This window comes from Phoca vitulina, unplaced genomic scaffold (assembly GCF_004348235.1).
Source record: "Phoca vitulina isolate PV1807 unplaced genomic scaffold, GSC_HSeal_1.0 scaffold12, whole genome shotgun sequence".
In the NCBI taxonomy this organism is placed as follows: domain Eukaryota; kingdom Metazoa; phylum Chordata; class Mammalia; order Carnivora; family Phocidae; genus Phoca; species Phoca vitulina.
In genome coordinates this window covers 45,244,849-45,255,401 of record NW_022589715.1, presented here as the reverse complement: position 1 = coordinate 45,255,401, position 10,553 = coordinate 45,244,849, and the positions used below count along the sequence as shown (strand labels likewise).

General features: G+C 40.3%; 1 protein-coding gene across 3 annotated transcripts in view; it reads left to right on the top strand.

Annotated features, from left to right (window-relative positions):
- Positions 1–694: 694 nt before the first annotated feature.
- Positions 695–10,553, top strand: part of FOXN2 (forkhead box N2) — a 69,997-nt gene continuing 60,138 nt past the window's right edge. Inside the window, exon 1 of one of the 3 annotated variants that reach the window (XM_032411018.1) lies at positions 695–773. The gene's annotated coding sequence lies outside the window, so the exon portion shown is untranslated. Of the gene's footprint in view, positions 774–935; positions 1,099–1,229; positions 1,308–10,553 lie in introns of those variants that run through there. The other 2 variants (XM_032411017.1, XM_032411019.1) reach the window with 2 other exon arrangements.

The window sequence follows — 10,553 nt, the reverse complement described above, 5'->3', positions numbered from 1 at the left end:
CTTATCTGTAAAGTGGGAATTTGTAAGAGTTAGGATAGGGTTTGCAGATTTACCAAAAACCAAAACAAACCAGGAAGTGTATCCCCAAATGAAACATTCTTATTAAAAAAATGATTCTGCATTTATCTGAAATTCTGATTTAATTGGACACTCCTATTTTATCTGGCAATGCTATCTTAGCATTATGGTTATTACAATGCATGTCAAAAATTTAGCTCAGTCCCTAGCACTTAGTGAGGGCTCAATAAATGCGATGCTTATTAAATTTTGTATCTGATTTCGAAAGTCCTTTTTTTTCACCACAACCACGCTGAGCTCAGTTTTCACTTAAAATTTCAGTCAAGTGAGGGTAATACTACTTTTAGTTCATATTAATGTTTTACCGTTCCTACAGCGCTTTCAAAGACTGGCCAATGGCGGAAAGCTCTTGAGGAAACCCACAGAAGCTCGGGCTGTTGGGGGTCTTCGCTGCACTCGCAGCACCAGGCTCCGCGGGCCGACCGGCAGGGTTGGTCGCCCTAGCCCCGCCCCCCGCCATCTCCGCCACTCTGGGGCCGCGTCGCGCCCCGCTGCACTCCTATAGGTCCTTCCCGGACAGGCGAGGCCTTTCCATTTTTCCCGCCTTCCCAGCCCCTCCTCAGCCCGAAACCCGCACTGGCTCACAACGTCCCCGCCCTGCCTTCCGTGCGAACCCCGCCCTTCCGGACACTGCATCTCCCTTCCTTCCCACCAGCAGTTCAGAGCAGCCTGCGCGGGCCCTGGCCGGCCCTTAGGTAGGAGGTGGGAGGGGACACCGAGGGGCGGAGCGAGCCCCCTCCGAAGTGGTCGCGAGAGGCGGGGACCAGAGGGAGGGGCGGGGCTAATAGCCTTGGCGCCGCGTTGCCATGGCAGCGAGGGAGGGTGCAGGGAGGGGGAGGAAGCGAGCGGGAGGGGGATGTGGTGCTGCCGCGGCCGCCACCGCAGCTGCCGCTGCCTGCTCTTTGCCGCGTCTTCCCGGAGGCGGCTGCTGGAAGCCGCCGGGAGCAGCTGTGGTGCTCTGCCATATTGTGTCTTCCCCTGCCCGTCCCTCGCCTCCCCGCTGAGGCGGCCGAGCAGACGGTGAGTCCCGTGCGGAGTGGCGCTCTCCTGGGCCGGCGCCGCCGGGCGGCCCCGCTCTCCGCCCTAGCCCGCGGCGCAGCTCCCGGGCGCGGAGGCAGCGCGCGCGGCCGGCGTGGGGCGCGGAGGCGGCTGTCCCGTGACGCGCACGGACATTTTTGTCCTGTGAGGAATTGGTGCTGGCACGGAGGTCTCCCCTGCGCGCGGCTTGGGTACTGTGTGGGACCCCGGGGGGTGTCGAACTAAGGGGAGCGTGGCCCCGTGAGGAGTTAGGAGTTTTTCGTGAGAGGTAATGACTGCCCCGGAGCGGGTGCCGGCTCTCCGGCAAGGCTCGGAGGTGGCCCCGAGGACGCTTAGGGCTCGACTCAGGGCGAATCTGCTGTTAGAGGAAGTGCCCCAAGCCCCTCGGGTGTGTGTGCAGCACTCCCTCCCCCGCCTCGAAGTGGAGCGAGACGTGCCGGGCGTGGAGTCCTGGTCCGGCCCCAGGCGGCCTGGCTGGGCCCCGCCAAGTAGTGCCCGGGGAGGCGCCGAACGCTGCCTGGAGTGAACTTCAAGCCGCGGGGCTGCCAGGCGATGCGGGGGGACAGGGGCGGGTCCGGATGTGGGGGTGGCCGACCCCGGCACCCTCTGGCCCCTCCTCCAGCGGGCGCCCTGGGGGGCCTCGCCGGGTGGCTGTCTTGGTGGGGTGCGAGTTAGGGTTTTTCTGCGCTGCAGTATGGACACTTCCTGTTCGTCGCCTCTCTTGGGCCCGTGGTTACTTCTGCCCTTCTGTCTTGTGTCTGGGAGGGTGAGAGGTCGTGAGGGCGCATGCGAGGCCCTCCGCCTGCTGGGTTCGCCCCACCGCAGTAGCAGCGAGTCTGAAACCCGGGAGGACGGTGGGAGTCAGGGGAAAGCTGGCCCCTGGGCGTAGCCCTCCATCCTCCACTCTTAATCAACTCCACTTCTTTTACGCCTTTGCAAAGTGCCTCTGTTCCCACCTCAGCTCGCGGGAGTGAGCGTAGCGAATTCAGTGGGGTGCACTCTCGGGATCTTCTTGGACCTGATTTCTTGTCTCTTTAATTTAAAGCAGCCCGTGTACTTCGTTTTCACCTTAGAGAAAAAAAGTTTTAGCGTGCAAAGAAACAGCACAGTCTTTCTTCTACCCCAACTCCGAGGTGGAGGGAAGTGGGAGGTTATTTGTTTCCAGGTTAGTTTGTGCTGTGTCTCCTGTCTTCCTTCTGATTGTGACAGCCACGTGGCCGGCTGAGTGTAATAGAGTGCCCTAGCGCCACTAGGTCTGAGGCTTCACTGGTACCAGGGGCTTTGTAATCGTGCTGTAGCCTCGCATCCACATTTATTTTGGTGTTTTCAAAGATGAGGAAGTGGAAAAAGCTCAACAGTTCATGTCTATCTCTGTTCCATCCGAATTGTAAGATTTATCTCTGTTACCTTGCAGTCCTTGTAAGGTTTATATTGACGTTTTTGCCTTCCTCTGCTGTTTTGATGATTCATCTCTAAAATCTCAGCAGTGTTAGGTACCATTAAGGAGTGGTGGGGGAATAGAGTAGTACATTATGGGGTTCCCCAACTCTGGAAAAAAGTCGTTTGTATTTCAAAAGCATTAGTGAGAGGTTCTAATGCGATAAGAAACAATCATGTTCTGGAGGGTTTTTTTGGTGTTTTTTTTTTTTTACTTTTATAGAAATCTTAGTGTTTTCTTCTTACATAAAAATCCTGACCTGAAAAAATATATTACGGATGAAAATACTTGTTTAGGGATGAAATAAACACCCGTTTGATTTGTGTGTGTGCACTTTCTTAGCTCTTTTTGGGAAAGTTTTAATGGTTAATATGAATGTTAACATGAACAGATTTTATTTTAAGGAATGAAATTTAATTTTGAGAATATATGAAGTAAAGGGTCAAAGGGTTGAAGATAAAAAAAAATCCAAACTTTTGGAGAGTTTGGCAAATTTTAGAATTTAGGTGTAATCCCTGGATACTAATGCATGATGTTTCATTTTGTAAATGCTTTGGTGGATTTGAATTATTCCTGTAACATAGGTTTTTATTTGAATCAGTTTTACTTGAAGGGTGCTAAACCACAGGAAACATTTAGAATGTGTAAAAGAATTATGTAGAGAAGTTACAGCAGCACCATTTATTAGAATTTAATTATGCCATAACAATGGTTCTCAATCAATGAAGTTAATAGATAAAAAGATTGGAGAGGCTTCAGTGCAGAAAAGATAATGTGATTGAGAAATTGGTATATGTGCTGACCACTGAAAGCAATGCTTGGTTGAGAAAGAAAGTAAATGAGGTGATGAAATACTTATATAAAGCAGGAAGCACTGAAAACATATGCTGTCTGATAACAACATTATTAGTTATGGGATCTGACTATCGAATGAAACTTTAAAAAGTGCCATCCAAACAGGACTTACTCTTGTTCTTATGGTAGCTTAGCTACTCACAGTATGTGTTGTGTGTTGCTTTTAGATTGTTGTCATTTTGGTAACTGGGTTTTGCACAAATGCAAAAAGTCCTCCGGAAATAAAGTTTCAAGGGCCCAATGCTTTGCTGATTTCTTAGATAAGAAACAGAGGTCTATGATGTGATCCCTATTCTTTGGTTGAAGAGACTAAATTAACACCCATGAAAATAAGAATTTATATTGTGAGAGGATGTAGTTAGGAGTTAAATTGTATAATGCAGGCAAGTACTGTAAGGCTTAAAAGGAGAAGGAACCTAAAGGGTTTTGATTAGGTAGGGAGACTTCTTCAAGAAATAAGGCTCTTGCTTTCTAAAGTCTAACCATGTTACTCCCCTTAGATTAATCTTCCTGAAAATTGTATCACTTTTATGTCAAGCATGAATACCAAATTTCTTCTCAGGACTTTTCAAACTTTGGTCCCAGTCTTCTCCCATCTTATCTTCCACTAACCTTCAGGAACTGTTCTTTATTGACTACTTCAGTGTTGTATAACAATTTTACTTCTTCTTATCTTTGCTGGTGTAACATTTTTCTGTTGGAAATGCACCTGCACACATCCTCTTAACAACTGAAGAAATACTCAAGCTTGAGTCTTGGCTGCCCTGAGAGCCTTAGAATCACAGAAATACAGACCTGCCTTCACCTCTCCAACTGAAAATTCTTTACCTTCTCAAATAGCATATAATTCTTTTGGCTTATAAACACTTAATAAATACTTTTTGAGCACTTCCCATGTGGCAGGCACTGTTATTGGTGCTGAGGATACAGCTTTGAATGAGACAAATTCCTATGTTCTTTGTTAGTCATCTTTTTAGGTTTTATCACTCCAAGGAGATTATAAAGTCTTTGACCACCCAGAAGAATCTTACTTTCTTGTGTATATGTGATACTGAATAAAGGAAAGGCAGGACATGGTATGAGGTAGAGAGATGGATGAAAGGATCTTTACAAGTGAAGGGTACAAAAGCATAAGCGATTATGGATGGCCTTGAAAGTATCATTTCTGAATGTAAATATGGTTTAGTAAAAAAAAAAATGGCATTTGAGCCTGGGAATATGATAAAATCCTTATTTGAGGAAGGTTCATTTGATAGCAGTGTGTACTACTAATTATTAACTGTGGGGATGGAGAGGCATAGGAAAAAGATCTACTGAAGAAAAAATAACTTTGAGAGGGAGGTTTGGACGAAGAGCATTATCAAGAAGATGGTGAGTTTAGTTAGTTGAGTGTAAGGTGACTGGGAGATAGCAAGGGGAATATGACCTTTAAGTGACTAAAGATTAGAGATGTGGGATAGTCCATTCAATACAGAACTGACAGCTACTGTTATGAATTGTTATGAAATGAAATGTTGAGGACTAAGAATGATACTTTGGGAAACTAAAATTCAGAGGGCATTTGCTTTGGTCATATGTAACTTTATAACTAATACTATAGATTTACACAATGCCTACAGTAGTGTTTTATTAATAACTTTATTTCCACTATAGTAGAATGCTATCTTTGTCTTATCACCAAACATAAAGGGACCAAAAGAATGTTTATCATCATTTGCTTCCAAGGGACTTTGATTCATTCCTTATTTCCCTTACTCTGTTTTTCTTTAAATAAATTTCTTTAGATTAGTTTTACATTTACAGAAAAGTTGCAAGATAGTACACATGAGTATACCTTATTCAGAGAGATTTCATTTTCATTGTTAACTTCTTATATTACTATGGTACATTTGTCATAACTAAGGAAACAGAATTGCCACATTTCTAATAACTAAACTACACGCTTTATTTAGATTTCACTAGTTTTTCCCTAGTGTCCTTTTTCTGTTCCAGAATTCCAAATTCTGAGACTTTTCTTGTTTTTATGACTGTGACAGTTTTGGGGAGTACTAGTCATAAATTTTAGAGAATGTCCCTCAGTTGAGATTTATCTAATGTTTTCCTCATGATTAGACTGGGGTCATGGGTTTTAGGGAGGAAGACAGCAGACATGAAGTGCCATTCTCATCACATTACTCCAAGGGTACATCCTAACAATATGATAAAATTGATGATAATCTTGATCACTCTTCGAGGTCTTTGTTTGCCATGTTTCACCCCCCACCCTTCCATGTTTTACTCTTTTAGAAGCAAGTTGTTAAGCATATCCCATGCTTAAGGTCTTAACCTAATTTTGATTCATATTTTTTTTTCCCTCAACCTAATTTTCTTTTCCATAAATAAACATTTAAACTTGGATAGATATTTTTTGAGCATCTACTGTATTTCAGTGCTAAGAATATAGTGATGAGTAAGAGATGTCATTTCTACTTTTCTGGAGTCTGCCTGACATAAAACATAAAATAGAATTTATCCCCTGACTTACATAGGTGTTGATTTCACTGTCATTTATAAACATGGTATTACTATAAGGCCTAAAAGGCTAAATAAATCTCTTTACCTAGGTAGTCACTTAGAAGATATGCTTATTATCATAAAGGTTAAATATATGTACCATAGAAATAACTGCCTTTTTGTACCAACACAGATAATGGAAAATTACTTTGATTCTCCCCAAATAGATATATTCCTGTTAAATACAGGAATTGGATAGTTTAATTACCATTAATTATTCTCATAACTTATAAAGTTTGCAGGTTATATAAGAAAATTCTTGGCTTCTTGATTGTATTTTCATAGGTATTTGGTGTTTTGCCACTTAGAAGTGGTTTGAAAGGTGTGTTGGGGGGAAAATACCCTGGGAAAAGAGTAGACCCTGCACTCTTCTTATGGGAGACTGTGATTATTTATTTATTGAAAAGAAAATGAAGTTGAAGAAAATAACAGTTAAAGTTTTGAAAGTGATAAACTTTTGGAGGGAGGTCACTGTATACTTAATAGAAGAGAAATGCCATTCTAATATTGGGAATGTTATTGAGAATATTATCAATAAAACTGCTGGTTTTATTGGACAATAAAATTTGATAAAAGGCCTATTGAATGAGGATTTAAGTTAATTTTTTCCTAGTTAACTGGGTTAACTACAAAGTGCTCTTACTTTGAACTCTTACTGAAGTTCTTTCTAAAATGTTTTTAATACATTATACCTTTCACACTATATTGTACAGCCCACTGAGCATAATTTAATATTTAACTTAGAATTTTGACACAGAGCTAATATAGTACTTTTGAGTTTTATTCATAACCTTGGAGGTAGAGAATTGAGAAAATTGATAAACTTATATATCCTTGTGGTTTGTTTATCTTAAAAGAGGAAATACAGAAAAAGAAGTGATTTCTTGTAAATTAAGATTTTCCTGTTCTTTCTGTTTGCCCCTTGCCTTTGTCCAGCTCCTCCATCCTTAAAAGTTCAGTTTGAATGCTACCTCTTAAATAGTTATTGAACAACATTTATTAATAATCATAGCAGCAATCAATAGCTTTTATTGAGCACCTACTGTAGTCTGACATGGAATTACACTAGACACGTAGTATATAGTATATAGAGTATATATTAATTCCTCATAACAACCCTACAGGAAGTATATTTTTCTTATTGATAAAGAAAAAGATAATGAGAAGTTATGTAAATGCAGTGCTGGGTATTTGAATTCAAGTCTGTCAGACTTTTTTTTTTAAGATTTTATTTATTTATTTGACAGAGAGAGACACACAGCAGGAGAGGGAACACAAGCAGGGGGAGTGGGAGAGGGAGAAGCAGGCTTCCCGCAGAGCAGGGAGCCTGATGCGGGGCTCGATCCCAGGACCCTGGGATCATGACCTGAGCCGAAGGCAGATGCTTAACGACTGAGCCACTCAGGCGCCCCAAGTCTGTCAGACTTTAAAAATGCATATTCTGGGGTGCCTGGGTGGCTCAGTTGGTTGAGCTTCAGGCTCATGATTTTGGCTTAGGTCATGATCTCATGCATCCTGAGATCTAGCCATATGGGCTCCATGCTCCATGGGGTGTCTGCTTGAAGATTCTCTCCCTCTGCCTCCTTCCCCTTCTTTCTCTATCTCTCTAAGATAAATAAATAAATCTTTGAAAAAATGCGTAATCTATGTACTGTGACCTGAAGCCTTTATAAAAAGGGTATTTGCCAGGATGAGACACATCTTGATCTGTCTCCAGGAAGAAGTAGGGAAAAATACAGGGTAGAGAGAGGAAACTAGTATTTCCAGGCCATTTTAACTCATTTGATGCCTAATTTATAGAATGCCTCGTCTAGCAGTGCTACTGCTTTATTGTTATAATGAGTTAAGTGGTGTTAACTCTTTGGGACTCAAGGAGGTTGAGTCATTTCTCAGATTGTATAAGCTTGTTGGCTGATTGGTCTGCTTGATCTCAAAGCCTTGCTCTTTGACTTTTCTAGTACAGGATGCTGCTATATTTATTCATTTATTTAAACATTTGCTTACTAAATGGTCTGTACTAGAGCATAAAAATTAATATATGGAGTTCTGCCTGCAAGGATTTATAGTCCAGTGCAGTATTTCTTAAGTGGATGATAGAACCAATGTAGTAAACTGTAATCAGCATTTCTTAAAAAAAAAATCGAATAGAAAATTTCAGTGTATTATATGTGTTAAGTGTAAAAGTGTAGTTTCATTTTGTTTCAGTTACAAATGTATATCTTGGATCTCTATAAGAATGTCATAAATAGCAAGTAAGTTCCATAATAGGATTCTATATAGAATGCTAAGGAAGCATGATGGAAAAAGCAAATAATTCAAGGAGGACTGGAAGATGACTTTAAGTAGTTCTAACAAATAGGGTAGAGAGCCTTAAATACATCTAAAAGCCTGAAGGAGTAAAAGAGCACAGTATATTCAGGAAACTTGAAGTGGTGTGAAATAGTGGCAAACAGGAGCCAGATTTTTCCAGGAGTTTATAGGCTACCGTACCAGAGATTTTAGATTTTATTAGGCCCATGGTTTTCTGGAGTTTCATGGTGTTCTTTTGTTAAAGAACAAACACCGGTATATATTTGATTGTATCATATAATCTAGAAACAGTTATAGCAATAGAAATTTTGACCATATAACACGTATATAGTGTAAAATGGTACCCATGAATATAACTGTTGATAAAAACAATCACAACCAAAAACTGGTTAAGCAATTTTGAGATGACTTTCAAATAAATGTTCCTCTTTTACTTTTTCTTGTGTTTTGGCATCTGTTAGCCATTGCTAGCAGGCTAATGGTAGCAGGTGCTAACATTTTAAGAGAAACTTTATAAGAGAGAAAGTTCACTTTTCCTTTGGATTAGGAAGACAGTCGTTTTTGCAGTTTTGAGGACACTCAGGGGCCACCTATAGGAATATTAATGTCAGACCCATTTCTGAAGGCAGAGTTCACAAATTTTGCCTACAGCTGTTTTTTGTTTGGGTTGTTTTTTTTTTTCCAAATTTTGCATTATTTGCCAACATGTAAATATGGGTACATTTCACATGAAATGACTAGAGTTCTGTCATCTCTGGAAAAATTGAACATTGTAGCAACATTGGTTTCATGTTCCTAAATGGCAGTAATTGGCTAAAGCTTAATAATAAGGAGCTGCCTTCTCTTTGACGGTTTCCATCATTTTCTATTTCTTACACCAGACCAGCTTCACTCATTTGTGGCCTATCTTGTCCTTGTAAGGCATTTGAATTGCCTGTGTACTGTACTTTGTGAAGAGTTTTTAAAAGGGGATTTTGGTGTTTGAAAGATCATTCTGCCATTACTGGGGAGGATAGATTGGAGGAATATGAGAAGGGTCTGGTTAGAATTTTAATGCAATAGGGCAGGTGAAATGCCCTTTTTTTTCTTCGGAACCTGCAGTACCTTGTACCTTTCTCAAAGCATGCACTATATATAGCTTTCTATTATAGGTATTACTTATTTCTTCAACTGAAGTGTAAATACCTCATACATAATATATCCTGGATAAATGTTTGTTGAATTTAATTATATTTATTTTGAAGACCACCATATTTGTCACAAAGATGAGTTTTCTTGGCAGTTTTAGAGTATCTTAAAAAATCTTTTATGCATTTTAAGTAGTTGCAGTTTATTCTAAGAATCAGTCAATGTCAGATACTTTTTTTAAAGTATGTGTTACATGTAAGAAACAGAACTTAATTTTCTTTTTTGTTTTATTACGAAGTATATATCCCCAGACACTAGAATTAAGCTTGCACCCTTTCTTCCTCTTCATTTCTTTTTGATTGTTTTCTTTTCACCTTCTGTTTTTCTTAAAGCTTTATCTTATATGTTTATTTTTTCTTCTATTTTTTTAAGTCTTCATTTCTGAAATAATTTTCCCTTTTATTTCAGATTCTTTCCTGAACTCTGTCACTTTATTTCTGAGTTTTTATTTTGATAAATGTTTTTCTTTCATGTCTTGTGTAATTTTTTTAAGTTCATTTTGAAGTAGAAGCTCATTTTTATCTCTTCTGTGAGCATCCCTTTCTGGCATGCTTTATCTATAGGATGTTATTGTATCCCACCCCCCCCTTTTTTAAATTTATTAGTGGGGGGGGATAAGTACACTTAATGTGAGACCTACCCTGTTAAAAACTGTTTTAAGTGTACAATACAATATTGTTAACTGTAGGCACTGTGTTGTACAGCAGATCTCTAGAACTTACTCATTTTGCATAATGGAAACTTTATACCCATTGAACAACTTCTATTTCCCCCTCTCCCTTGCTTCTATGAGTTTGACTATCTTCCTGTTTCTTTTTTCTTATTGTAACTTTGTATGATATTCAACCTCAATACTTTGACTTGTTTTTTTATATGAAAATAGTTTTCTTGAACTTCTAGGAGGAGGCTTAGTTCAGATAGCTCTTCTAACTTCACAGATTTCTCTTTTGTTGTTTTTTTTTTTTTTTTTTTTAAAGATTTTATTTATTCATTTATTTGAGAGAGTGAGAGAGAGAGAGAGAGCACATGAGAGGGGGGAAGGTCAGAGGGAGAAGCAGACTCCCTGCCGAGCAGGGAGCCCGATGCGGGACTC